Below are 14417 nucleotides of genomic sequence, written 5' to 3'. Positions count from 1 at the left end.
ACGCGTTTCTGCAGCGTATCATTTTTAATGATGAAGCGACTTTCCACCTTACAATTAGTGGAAAACTCAACAGACATAATGTTCGCATATAGAGTTTGCAAAATCCACATTTAACATTGCAACACGAAAGAGACTCACCTAAAGTAAACGTGTTCTGTGCCGTATCTCGCACAAAGGACCATTTTTCTTTGCGGAAAGATCTGTACTTACACGTACTTACATGTTGGAAGAATGGCTGTTTCCTCAAGTTATGGAAGATTCACAGGACTTCATTTTCCAACAGGACGGAGCTCCGCCCCATTGGCACCTTCATGTACGAGGCTTTTTGAATGCAGCCCTTCCTCAACGCTGGATAGCTCACAGGGGAAATGAAGACCTGGCTCTCCACTTTTGCCCACCGAGATCTCCTGATCTGTGACTACTTCTTATGGGGTTATGTTAAGGAAGCTGTTTACGTCCCTCTTCTACCAACAACTCTGGACGATCTGCGGAACCGTATCAAAGCTGCTGTGTACTCAGTAACAGTAGATACACTTGCTCGTGTGTGGGACGACTTCGGCTACCGCATACATGTTTGCCGTGCAGCGGACGTGTATTGCAAAAAAACTTTGAAACTTCCTCTTTCCATTGGTATAAAGATTGTTCATTTTGGATCTGTACTTTAATAAATATTCATCTTTAAAAAATGGGTCCATCATTTATAATAACCCTGTATATAACAAGAATAGACCCCTGAGGAACACCATGTTTGATTTTTACACTAGACGATATATAGCTTTGGTTTCCACGGAGTCTTAAGTCTTCGGCTTTGGTTATCTAGTCGTTGTAATTCCTTTTGTCTGCTAATCATTTTTTTTTCATCCTCAATTATTTAATTATAATTTATTCGCCTGCATGTAATAAAAAAGTGTTGTGATGAAAGTGTTCCATACATAATCATTTCTTCTGAATGATACAACATATTAAATTTTTTCTACATAATTTCATCATCACCAAACTACGTTATTATGCTGTATATAGAGTTAATCGATAATTTCCTCATCATTTAAAGTCTTTATTAAAGTTGCCTTGATACTTCACTTGCCGTGATTGACGTTATGAAAATAGAACGTATCGATTCTCAGGTTTGTTGTAGATAGTAATAAAGGCTCGGTGCGGTATTGCTCGCTCTCGGGTTCCTTTTCTTAATAAATAAATTCGCTCGGTTACATATTGTGAGAAAATTTACAGCCGAAGCACGAACGATATTAATCCGGTAACAAATGATATCTGCTCATATAACAAATGATCGTCCAAGCAGTGAACCTCTCTCTTTCTCGCTGGGTTGGTTCAATGTGGCATTAAATAGTTAGTTGAATCTCATTTCTCTCTCTTTATAAAACCACCACGACGTACTATACCGTAGTACACTATCTACACACGTTCTTTAGTAGTAGTTGTAGATTGAATCACGACTTCGACTTGAGAATCTTCAGATCCCACACTGTACACATTCAATTACCACTGAATTTTCATTTTTCTTTTTATTTTTTTTCTTGTAATATTTCTTTCTTCCGCCTCCTTCAAATCGAAACTTCTCCGATGAGAGATGATCCGAGAAGTGAACTTCTTCTGGATCAAATCGATACCTACATCAAACGATTTCCATGTCTCGTTTACTTGTTGCAATCATCGGAGCGTAGAAGAAGATTATGATGATGAAGGTTTCGATGTATAAGACGACCTTTCGCACGGTAGTCGTAGAGGCAGCAGGAAATACTTTCCGTCGTCGTCGTAGGCCGCCGCCACCGTCTCTCTTTCTCTATGTATATGTGTGTATCCATTGCAGTGCTGCTGGTACCGCTTAGAACGTGGGATCGACCTTAATGGACTAACTTTTATGGCATTTACGAAACCCACCAACTAATCTTCCGTTCACTACTGGTATTTAACACGAGAACCAACCTAAACTTTCTTGCGTAACGCCGTGCCCATCACATTTTAACATTTAAGTGTGGCACCTACTTGAAAAAAAATTTATTAACATAACTGGAATGAAATATTTTGCAATATTTTATTTTATCATCTTCGTTTAATGAAGGGTTATATAAATCGCAATTTATAAACCACCTCCTTTTCTTTTTTTTTCCTTCTTAAGGTTCTGCTACCTCACGTTTAATTATCACGCTAATTGATGACTTTACAACATTTTTTCAATCACCTAATTGGATAAGTTCGTGCCGAACTCAAAATACCACACACACTGATACTTTTTCCGTCTTCCTTTCTTCTCCTTCTTTAAATTTTTTGTGTCCATTTTCGCCGTAATCAAATTAAGATTTACTTATGTATTTATCTTCGCATAATTAACAGAAAATAAAAGAGAAATTTTCGATGTCTTAATAATACACACTCATTTTCTGTTTAGAATTTTTTTAACCGACGGCATCCTTCGATACACACACAAAGTCAATCAGGTTATTTATTAACATCTTATTAAGAGCTGATTGGCAACGCGCCGGAGTCTTCTCGTTGTATCCGCTTCATAAATGAATAATAATTGGGGACCATTATTATTGGAAGCCTCCCAAAAAAAAGCAAGGATCAAAGATGTTAGAAGCCGGACCTACAGCCATGATTAAAAAAAAACCGCCCAATTTTGCGTCGTCATTATTAATAGTTTTAATAATTTTTTTGAAGGATAAAAATTTTTTGAAGTTGAAAGTTTTTTTTGTTGGGGATCGTTTATTTAAAAGACCATTAGTATCAAAAAAATAAAATAAACGGATTCGAATGGTTGAAAGTAGAAACCCGTCGACATCATTTTTAAAAAGTTGACGTCATCACGCGGAGCAACGATTGATGCCCATATGGAAGTAGGCGGAATCGGAATTGTGTTAGGAGGCGATAAGATCTGTGTGCGTTGTAGCAGGGGTTCCCCCTGTGTTATTAGATTAGCCTATCTATCGCTTCCAGATTCTATCTCAGCTTCAATTACACACCTACTGAGACTGCATTTCCAATGAGAATCAAAATAATAAAATTAAAAAAAAATCTATTCACAAATATTCTTTTAATTTTAATATTAATAGCTGTATTAATATGATACATAAATTGATGATTTTATCACTTTGTTAATTGTTAAAACAAATACATCTTCTAATTTTTTAATCTAATAAAGTGAAGTCAGCACAAAGACCATAAAGAAATAATTGTACAAAGATGATTACGAATTCTAAAGGCAAATAATGTATTGTTCTATGTTTTTGTGCACCAAGATGAAAATAAAGAGAGAGGAGGAGTAAGCAAAATCCACTTATATTGCCAAATGGGAAAAATAGACAAATAATAGCATTTTCTAAAACTCACAAAGTTTTTGAATTTTCTGGAAAACAACTATTTTAATGGTATTAATTTCGCTTGTCTTTATCAAATATCCTAAACTTATTTGCAATCGATTAATATTATTTTGACACACACCAACACACATTTTCTGTTTCTTGATACTTTTGAAACGTTTTCAATATGATATGGATATTAACCGTATGATTAAAACTGCGTAGAGTTGTAAGGTATGACTAATTGTAAATGTTATTAATATTAAGTAGGTTAGGTTATAACAAGGTTTGTTGTGCTACATTAATAAGTTTTATTGTGTTATATGCCAGGGCTTACACTCGTTATACATAATTTAATACAATAAGTAAATTCACAATCAAATCTCAATTACAATCCTGTCTTTCAGATATTCCTCAACTGAGTAGAACGCATACCTCAACAAAAACGCTCTTATGACATTTTTAAATTTATTTTTTTGCAAAGATCTAATACCCATGGGCAATTTATTAAATAAGATTTGTGCAATACAGGGTGTACAAAAGGTATGGAATATTTTCTGTATATTTTAAGGTTTTTGGATTCCTTTTGACAAGCTGTTGCAAAATGCCATAAGGTTTTAATGCTTTGAACTGCATAGTTTTCGAGATATTGAAACTTTTATTTAAAAAGATTTGACGTAGCCTAAGCCTTGACGTCACAGAGGTGGGCGGAGCTTATACCGCAGTTCCTAAGATAAAACGCCATAAAAATGTTATCTAAAATGCCACTTAGCTTATTTTATTTTAACACTAATAGACAACCTAAGCCTTGACGTCATAGAGATGGGCGGAGCTTATACCGACTCCAAACATTTTCGTTGCTAATAGACAACCTAAGCCTTGACGTCACAGAGATGGGCGGAGCTTATACTGACTCCAAACATTTTCGTTGCTAAAATAAAATAAAGTAAGTGATGACATTTTTTGACGATTTATCGTTAGCAACGAAATTATTTGGAGTCAGTATCCCATCTCTGTGACGTCAAGGCTTAGGTTGTCTATTCCATAATGACGCCATAACTTGATTGTCGCTACATCAAATCTTTTTAAATAAAAGTTATCTCGAAAACTCTGCAGATTAAAGCATTAAAACCTTATGGCATTTTGCAACACCTTGTCAAAAGGAATCCAAAAACCTTAAAATATACAGGATGTTCTATATAAAAAACACACTCACCATGTCGTAACTCAGACGCCAAGATATGCGGAAAATAGTTTCAAGTAACTTTTATTTAAAACTTTTTTAATATAAGTTGAAGTTTGTTGAACCATTATTCCATACTTTTTGTACACCCTGTATATATGTAACTTTTTTGCGTTCTCTTAATGTGAACATTGAAAGAGATCAAATTAAGATGTAAATTTTCGCCAAAACTGACATTAGAACTGTTTTTTGTTTCTATTTTGTGATGTCAGAATGATAAAGTCAGTTCATAAACCCTACGCTAATTTCGCCAGATGAAGAACACTTTAATGTAAGTCCAGCTATATACGGAGAGAGGGAAAGACGGTAAGTAATTCCCAGGTAGAGTTTGTTCAGAAGAACATGCAGCAATATATTGAATATCAAGTAATAAGAAAAGGAATAGTCAGAAATATTGAAGATGTGCTTTATTAAACAGAGATAAAGTTGAGGAAGGTTAAGTGTTGTGCCTCTCACAATCAGATAATTGGGACCCAGACTAACTGTGTGTTCACACTTTCCTAATCCTTTGTTAAAGAAAGAGTTGACTATGACAGTCAAAAGGATAATATCTCATAGAATGAATTAGCATTCGTTTGTTCGTGGTTAAGGTTAGGTTTGGGTTATTTAGATTCAGGTTACTGTAAATATAGTGAACTTAATATGCAGATTTACCTTCCCATATACATATTATACAGGATGTCCCGACAATACTTCACCAGCGTATTCTTTGGTCGAAAATAAACAAGAAAGTCTAATAAAGATAGGTTCGAAAATGGTCCATTCAGATGAGATTTAGATGTAGTAATTGTATGATTAACATTTATTTTACTACTTTCAATGCGTTACTAATTGTATTTTTCAAATCCTGCACATTTTAAACTTCCTCAGAATAAACTATTTGTTTTGAATGTCATCAAAACCAAAAATCTAACGGATTTAAAACTGGTAAACTAGGTGGCCACGTAACAGGACCATGGCCAATCCAATTATTATCAAATCTGTCATCTAAGTATGCTCGAGTAGCATGTGCATAATGTACTGGTGCTCCATCGTGCATAAAGGTTTGCAAGCATTTGCAGAGGTAATAATAAAATGCCACAGAAAGCTCATTTTGTAAAAAAAATGGAAACATCGGCTGTCAATCTATTTGGAATAAAAAAATGGACCTAATAACTGGTCACCTATAACTCCGGTCCATACATTAACACTGATAGCCACTGATGATGAGTTTCTAGTATTGCATGGAGATTGTCATCACTCAAAATGTACGCACTATGGATATTAAGAATTCTATAGAGACCTACAAAAAATCTGTTGTTTTTCGCTATAATATGGATGATTTGAAATAACAGTTACAAACTCAAATTTTATATTTTCAATGAGTAGCTTGAATGTTGCCATTATAAAAATTAAAGAATTTCTTGTGTTATTGTTTCACTTAAAGCATCAAGTGTAGGTAGTTTGTTTATGTATACTCGTGGTTTGAGGTAGCCCCATAAAAAAAGTCAACAAGATGGCAGGTCTGGTGACCGAGGAGGCCACTCCACATCTCCACGCAATGAAATGAGGCGTCCAAGGAAGGTCTGCCTTAAAAATTCCATAGCTGCTCCCATCTTGTTGAAACCATACAGTATTGAGGTTGATACTCGACTACGTCTCTATTGTTTATTAGTTACTAATAACTAAATGGCGGCTCCTGACGAACAGATACCCCCATTCTTTATCCACCAAGGCTTTCCCCACCTTACGTGGTGCCACGTTCAAATCATCCATACCTCCCTGCCTAACCCTGTATTTACTACTGGTTAATTTATTTTTAGGCATACAGGTTTACTATTATCTTTAATTAAAAAACTGAACAGACAAAAAAGTATCATTAAAGAGTGAGCTTTACAACTCATAGCTCGAAAATAAAAGAGTTGCGACCCTATGTCTATATGTATAAAAAACTTGTGTTATTTTGGCAAGTACTACATCTTAGTAAAGTTTCCCGATTAAAATCTGAACCACCTGTATATTATATTTTATAAATTTTTGGAAAATTTCATACGTAGTTCTCATTTTTGTAATTTATACTATAATAATAATTCACTTTATTGCCCAACAAAGATCAATTACAGGACAATATTACAAGAAAAAGAAAATAAGAAATAACACATGCCATAAAACAAATATAATTCACATAAACACTCTTACACTATTATTGATTCTTAGTTTACACATCCTCTGCACCGGGGAGTTGGCTAAAACATTGGATCTGCAATTCCTCAAATAAAACTGATTTGTACTACGTGTTGTACGCGTAGGCACCGCGAAAATGAACCACAATCCAATTCACCTTGCACTAACTTCTGCAAAAACTTGATGCACTGGTCATCTCTTCTTACGTCTAGTGCAGAAAAGTTGTGACGCCGTAGCAGGGATGCGTAATCCATTCCACGATCCGGGTATGATCCGTCCAGGCGTAGAGACAAATATTTGAGTCTTGTACACACCGATATCAGAAAAAGCACGCGAGGTGCGCAAAACGAAACCAAGCATCCTCGCTGCAGAAGATGCAATATTTTCGATGTGAGGTACAAAAGACAATTTGACAATTTGCGGTCAAAAGTTACGCCCAGATCCTTGATTGTAGATAGTTTCTCAAGAAGAACACCTTCTATATAATAAGAAGATGGAAGAGGAGACAGCTTGCGTGTAAAACTAACCGCACCGCACTTATTGGCATTAATCTTTAGCTGATAACGGTTACACCATTCCACCAAGACGTCCAAATCCGACTGAAGACTGACAACATCACGGTCCGCAAAAATAGGTCGGAATAGTTTCGCTTGATGAAAATTTGTCTAGAAGGTCATTCAAGAAGATAACAAATAGTAGGGGGCCTAGATTTGAGCCCTGAGGAACATCAGACCTAGCCGTAAACTCCATAGACGCATAACCGTTGTAGTACACATAATTTATACGACCCGATAGGTAAGAGGCAAATAGTTTCATAAACTTAGGAGATAAGCCAAAAGCACTAAGTTTATACAAGAGGACGTCATGATGAATCATGTCGAATGCTTTAGAAAAATCAGTGTATACCACATCTACCTGACCGCCCCTATCCAAAGATTCACAAATTACCTCAGTAACCATCGCGAGGTTGGTAATGGTCGAACGACGCTTGATAAACCCATGCATGTTGATATGGTGACACAAATGACTGAACCTGTGGATAAATCATCTTGTAAATAATCCGTTCAAATACCTTAGCAAAATTGGACAATAACGATATTGGTCGATAATCAGTAATGTTGGTACGTTCGCCATGCTTGAATACAGGAACAATGCGTGAGCGCTTCCAAAGTTTAGGAAACGAGCAAGTGCTTAAGGATAGGTTAATTATTAAATGAAGCGGAACTGCAAAAACTGCACAGCAATCACGAATGAAAAATGCAGGAAGATCATCATCACCAGCAGTAAATTTATTAGGTAACCTTTTTAGGAAATGAAGAACCTCTTCTTCGGTGACATCGGCAACAAATACTGGAGGATACGTAGAGTGTACATCAACCATGTTATAAGCAGAGACACCAGAATATACTCCAGAGAATTGATCTGCAAAAGCATTAACTATTTTTTCAGGATCAGTGTAGGTGGACTTATCACGCATCATTTTTCCAGGAAGTCGAGAGGTCGTTGTTTTTTGTCTTATATAATTCCAAAAGTTACGGGGATCAGAACTAAGCAGTGATGGGCGCTGGGTAAATACCCAACGGGTAGGTATTTCTAAAATGGGTATTTATCCGGGTATTTACCGCGGCCCAGGGTAAATACCCAAACAGTGGGTATAAAAATGATACCAGTAAAAATATATCGATTCCAATAAAAATGAAGAGGAAGACGAGGAATTGTCAACAATCAAAGACGTATTATCATTAGACAATCTGTCGTAATTTAGATTAGATCAAGTTATTATGATTATTATCACCAAGCAGCCCTCTGCGTCCATTGTTGGACATAGCCCTTCCCTATTCTGTGCTGTTTGAGTCCAATGGTTGGTCATTCTTTTGACGTCTACTTCGTCTGTTCGCTCGCGGTCTTCACTCAAGCAACCGTTTTGTCCACTGCTCATTCTTCATTCGCACGACAAGACCCGTCCAGTTCCACTTAAGCTTTGCCACAATGTTGACCACATCATATACGCCAGTTCTTCTTCATAGGTCTTCATTTCGTATGTAGTCCCGCAGAGTTAGACCCAGGATCGACCTCCCCATCTATCTTTGCGCTACTTGGACCCTCCTGGCAGTGGTTACCGTTAATGTTAAAGTATCGGAGCCTTATGTCATAACCGGAAACACGCATTGATTGAAAGCCTTTGAAATCCTTCTGTTTAGTTCGCTTGTTTGATTATCTCTCGATACACGAACCTCATAGCCAAGATGTACATAGCTGTGAACCCTCTCAATCTCATAATCCCCAATGTTGATGTTAGAGCTGGGAACAAGATTTATCATAAATTTTGATTTCTCTTTGTTGATATTTAGCACGACTCTTGCACACACCTCCTTTAACTCGTTCATCATTAGTTTAATCTCTCCAAGGCTATCCGATATAAGAACTATATCGTCCACGTAGCGCAAATTATTTAAGCATTTGCAATCAATGTTTATGCCTTTTTGGGTCCAATCCAGTTGTTTAAATGCACTCTGAGGACTGTGATGAACAATTTGAGTTCAACAGTGTCCCGCCTTGTTTTACTCACAATCAGTACTTTACTACTTTTACTCTCTTCAGTACTTTCATGCAATTTTACCGTCATTGTAGCATTCTTGTAGATGTTATAAATAAGTTTGGTATGTCGATAAGCGACTCTGCGTTCTTGAAGTCCTTGCAAAACTACCATCAACTCAATTTAAATTAAATTTATAAATACCTCAAAATACCCATCTTGGGTAAATACCCCTGGGTATATATCCAGGATATTTATCCTTGAAAATAAATACCCGGGTATTTAACAACACTGGAACTAAGCGATTGTTCAGCACTAATAGTAAAGGAAGTATACGCATCAGAGATTTTCTGTTTAGTCAAACATCTCAGTCTTTTATATTCCGCTGAATAGAAAGCACTATTATACTATGATGAATGTAAAGTGCGTGTATGATGTAAAAATCGTTTGAGTGATGAACTATTGAAGTCGACCTAGTTTTACCGAGGCCCAAAAGATCCTAATGGCAATCATTAACAAAAGATGAAGTGAAATATCTAGAAGTGTAAGTATTATGTATTTCATAACAAAAAGTAAAAATAAATAGAAAGTGAAGCACTCTAAGTAGGTGGCGTGGCCATACTACTTGTAGCCAAGAAAATATCAAAAAATTATGCAGCTGCTTAAGGTGACTTAAGGTACGTAAAAATGTAGTCGGTGTTGTGAGTTTACCATCTCAGGTGATAGTCGAAAGAGACCATGAACGAGACAGGACTGATAAGACCAGTACCAAAAACAGTGATGGTTGTTTTGCTTCTACCTCTTTTTTTCTTTTGGTTTAAATATTGTTAAAAAATTGTGTTCGGTTGTATTGATAGTCGATATTTCAAACTAGCCGATAATCACACATTGCTGTATAAGATCAATAACAGTATACAATTAACAAAGTTAACAATGATATAATTAACATTAAAGTAGTACTAACAAAGATCAGTAACTAATCTAAAACTACTTTGCGATGATGTTTACATAGCAATTTCAATTTTTGACTTTTGTAAAATCTGCTCACAGTTACAACAGATATTTAACAGAATAGATTTGTTACAGTTAAAATGCTTATTTGTGTAAATTGCAAATTGTAAAGAATTCCTCCATGTATTAAAACGTTAGCCAATATAAACCAATAAAACTTCTAATGCGCAGGAATGTTAATGATTTTGGAACGAGAAAGTAGTTAAAGACAAACACAAATATTGGAATTGCAATGTTTTCGAATACGTTGAGGGTGATGTTAAGATATATTGACGATTTTTGAATCGGCCTTTTTATATTACGCTTTTGTAAGAAGCAAGTAAAACTTTTTCATTCACAATTAGTTAAATCGATCAGAACAAAGAAGTTCCAACCAAAAAAAAATAGACTTGCAAGTTTTGCAACTTTCATTCAAAATCGTTTCCACTCTCTGGATACACTTGATCAATGCAGAAATAAAAAGAACGAAATTGCCGACTTCACTGTACGCTTATAACAAAGATAGTCTGCAAAAATTAAGATGGGCCTAATTAAGAGCGAAACATAAAGAGATATAACTGATCATTTAATGGAATATCTCAGAAATAGCGGAATTAAATCGTACGGCGAGAAAGATATTTGTGTGTTGGAATGTTATGAATGTTAGATTTGTATTTATTTTCAAAAAACAATTTGTGAGTTGGTTATTTTTATATGAAGTTTAAAGTTTGGGTTGGGAAAGTGGGCGATTCGGGTGAATTTATCACGGGCGAATCTGTAAAAGATCCGTCCTCGTCCGGAGCCTTCGTGGCCATTATTCACATAGAGGTGGTTATTATAAAGTGCCTATATTCTTGATCGTCGTCATCTTCTCCTTCGTCGCCGACGTCGTCGTCGTCGTCGTCCGAGGAAAAGGTCCGTTCGTTCTCTCTTCTCTAGGCCTAGGCGTTTATACGCGCCCGACTAAGAGGAGGAGGTGGGCGCGTGGACAATGAGAGGCGCGACTCTCACGACCTTTATAGTGAAGAAGAGGGACGAGACTTCACCGGCGATCCTTTCAAATTATTGCCGTATTCAAATTACTGTCGCCGAAGAACCAATCCATCCATCCTTCTTTTAAACTTGTTTTTTTTTAGCTTATTTCGCCCCCTTCCCATTCCTTTTAACCGTCCTTCTCCTTCTTCATGGGAAAACATTTTAGTTGAACTGTTAAAGGAAACTGTGACTGATCGTAGAAAATTACCATTAAGATGAAGAGAACTTTACAAAAACTTCCTCTTTGTTTTCATCTTCGTCTTCTTGATCGCTCTCTTCCTTAGAATTTACATTTTACTTTCGAAGAAGTCGACGCCCACGCTGTCTTCGACTCATCTTCGTAAGGTTTGCAATGAATTTTTTTTCGTTCTCTTCCTTCTTGCGTCTTCTTCTTCGGGAACGCGGGGAAAAACCATTAAAGCGGAAGAAGACTCGTTAGTACCATCGCCTCCAACGTTGACATTTTTACGTCCATCCGCGTCGCGAGCACGCCCATTAAATAAATTCTGATATTGTTATGGGGGGTTTTAACTTTATGTTTTCTTTTCAATTTGAAGTGATCAAAAAAATCATCTTTTTCTTCTTAATTACTAAAACTTAAATATGGAAATGGTTAAAAATGGCGGAGAGGAAGATAAAAGTTATTATGTTAAATAAATCGAAATTATTACCTATAATATTTTGGCGACCCGCGGTCAGGGTTCTTTTTTCGCCAACGAAATAAAAAATAAAAATAAATAAAAAAACGATCGATCGAACGCGATTTATGGGCGGTCTTCGCAGCGGGCCGACTTCTTCGAGCTCTCCACCACGACAACAGCGTGGAGAGAGTTCCTTCGGCGTGTTAACCGACCCTTCGGACAAGTGTAAACACGCTCGAGACATCGCGTTTCATTGCGTGTTAAGAAACTCCCAAAATCGATATTAATTATCATCTCATAATTTACTCATTTAAATCAAATAACGTTGAGATGTAGAAAATGAAGGAGAAAGATTAAGAAAAAGAAATGAAAGAAAGAAGCATAGTGTACCACAACCTTCTTATACAAGGCTTGACAATTTTAAAACAAGTGAAGTTGGCAATAAATAACTGGTGAAGATGGCACGCGTGGGCATAACATAAGACCGTCGCGGCCCTAAATCATGGCCAACTCTTCGGATGTAATAAAACATTTGCCGCGCCGTTTCTTCGCCGCCGTCGTTTTCAACCGGGACACAATGGCAACGTCGCCGAAATACAAAAAGTTAAAAGATCGAACGAGAGAGAAAGAGAGAGGAAATAAAAGAAATTTCGCTGATATTAAGTCGTTTCGACAATAATTAAAACACCTGTATAAATCCGCACATCTCGTAAACGTCAACCAACCAGGAGTTTATTGATGTGCTAAATGAGAATTTATACCGTGTTTATGATGAAGCGATTCAAGTAGATTTAATAATAACAATAAAAATAAACTCCGAATAATTCCGATTAGAAGTGGAAAAATTTGAACAATTTTATGTTATTTTTTGTAACTTGTGTGTGTGTTGGTCGCGTCACAATATAAATTACTCTGTCCCACGGGACGATGGCGGTCCATTGAGTACGGGAAAGGTCATGGGTCGTCGAGCATGTTGGCCGGGCTCTTCGACCGACCGACTGATTTGTCATGGCTCTTCCTTCGCGCTCACGAGCCCAAAACTCCTCTTCTTCGTCTTCGTCTTCGCCGTGCTTTCGTGGTACACCCACGCGACCAACAACACCACCACGAAAGATGTAGCAAAAAAATTTCTTCTCCATTCACCGCAAACCACAACGTTTCTTCTTCAATGAAACTAGAATCTCAACAATTTATTAACCTAAAAAAAATATTTACATAAATATTGTATCCCAAAAAGTAAAAGAAACACGAATTTTTACGATGGAGCAATTAAATGGAAAGAAACGAAACGAAGAGAATAAGGGGGAAGATTGTGGTCCCTGCTTCTTGCGTAATTTACGGCCGAGTCGGGCTCCCATATAACGCGCGGCTTTATTATGGGGCCGATATTAAAATTTTACAGTTTATGTAGAATAAGTTATCGTCTGTGTTTGGGGCCGAAGATGCCGCCGTCTTGGTTGCTACTATAACATAATTACTATATGGCGACTAACAACCGAAGCCTAAAAAAATAATAAAAAGGAAATTCAAACAGTTTTAAAAGAGAAAACGTTAGCGCCGTACGAAAAAATTTATCACCACTATAAGTATTAACCTTTATATAAAGTTTATTATAGGTTATGTTATTATGAATTGAGATTAAATTCGACGAAATAAAAACACTTACGTGGAAGATCTTCCCTCGAACGATTTTGAAACACACTTTACTTTAACACTTTTACACTTATAGTATTAAAAATACTAATTACCGGAAAGAAAATTCTTGGCGTCTATTTATGATGACAGGTGAGGTTATGTTTGTTCAGAAGTGCCAATTACTGAAATTAAAAAAAAAACAAATATGTTTTAGAAACTAAAAATTAATTTAATTTAATTATGATAATACGATGGTTTAAAATAACAAACAATTTCCTTTTAATAATCAATTATAACGAATTTTAGTGTAATAAGGAAAATTATTTTTTAATTAAAACTGTTTCAACAAAATTTCTGCGAAAAACGTTACAAACAATACTTACATAAAAAAATGATGCTTTAGATTCAATTTAAACACTTTAAATTCAAAAATAATTAATAAATTGAGTTAAAAAAGACGATTTTTCCAAGAAAATTTTTAGCGTCTCTTTATGACAAGTGAAGTTATGTTTAATCAGAAGTGCCAATTACTGAAATTAAAAAAACAAAGTTTAAAAACTAAACACTTTTTAATTTAATTTAAATTAATTTCTATATGATGGTTTAAACTAATAATTTTTCTTTTAAAAAACTATTAAATTAATAAATTATATGTAATGACTAAATGACTACTCTAAACTGTCATTTAGATTTGACAGGAAAAAAATGTCAAATTCTGAGGATATCAAAAATTTACTTATGTATGTATAATTAATAATTACAAACTTTTAATTTATTACTTTTACATGTAAAATATGTAAAACAATCTATTTGTATTAAAAATGTGTAAAGATAATGTTTTAATTTGATTTATTTGA

At 35.6% G+C, this 14417-nt stretch overlaps 1 long non-coding RNA gene across 1 annotated transcript in view; it reads right to left on the bottom strand.

The window, feature by feature from the left end:
• LOC139429873 (uncharacterized) overlaps positions 1-14058 on the bottom strand; it is a 136647-nt gene extending 122589 nt beyond the window's left edge. Inside the window, exons 1-2 of the long non-coding RNA XR_011640457.1 lie at positions 13944-14058; positions 13592-13742 (exon numbers count right to left, since the gene is read on the bottom strand). This is a non-coding gene — a long non-coding RNA (uncharacterized lncRNA). The remainder of the gene's footprint in view (positions 1-13591; positions 13743-13943) is intronic.
• Between the last annotated feature and the right edge of the window lie 359 nt (positions 14059-14417).

The sequence above is a fragment of the Onthophagus taurus genome, chromosome 5, assembly GCF_036711975.1.
Source record: "Onthophagus taurus isolate NC chromosome 5, IU_Otau_3.0, whole genome shotgun sequence".
NCBI classification, from domain to species: Eukaryota; Metazoa; Arthropoda; class Insecta; order Coleoptera; family Scarabaeidae; genus Onthophagus; species Onthophagus taurus.
The sequence above is the reverse complement of the archived record's forward strand: the minus strand, read 5'-3'. Positions and strand labels throughout refer to the sequence as shown.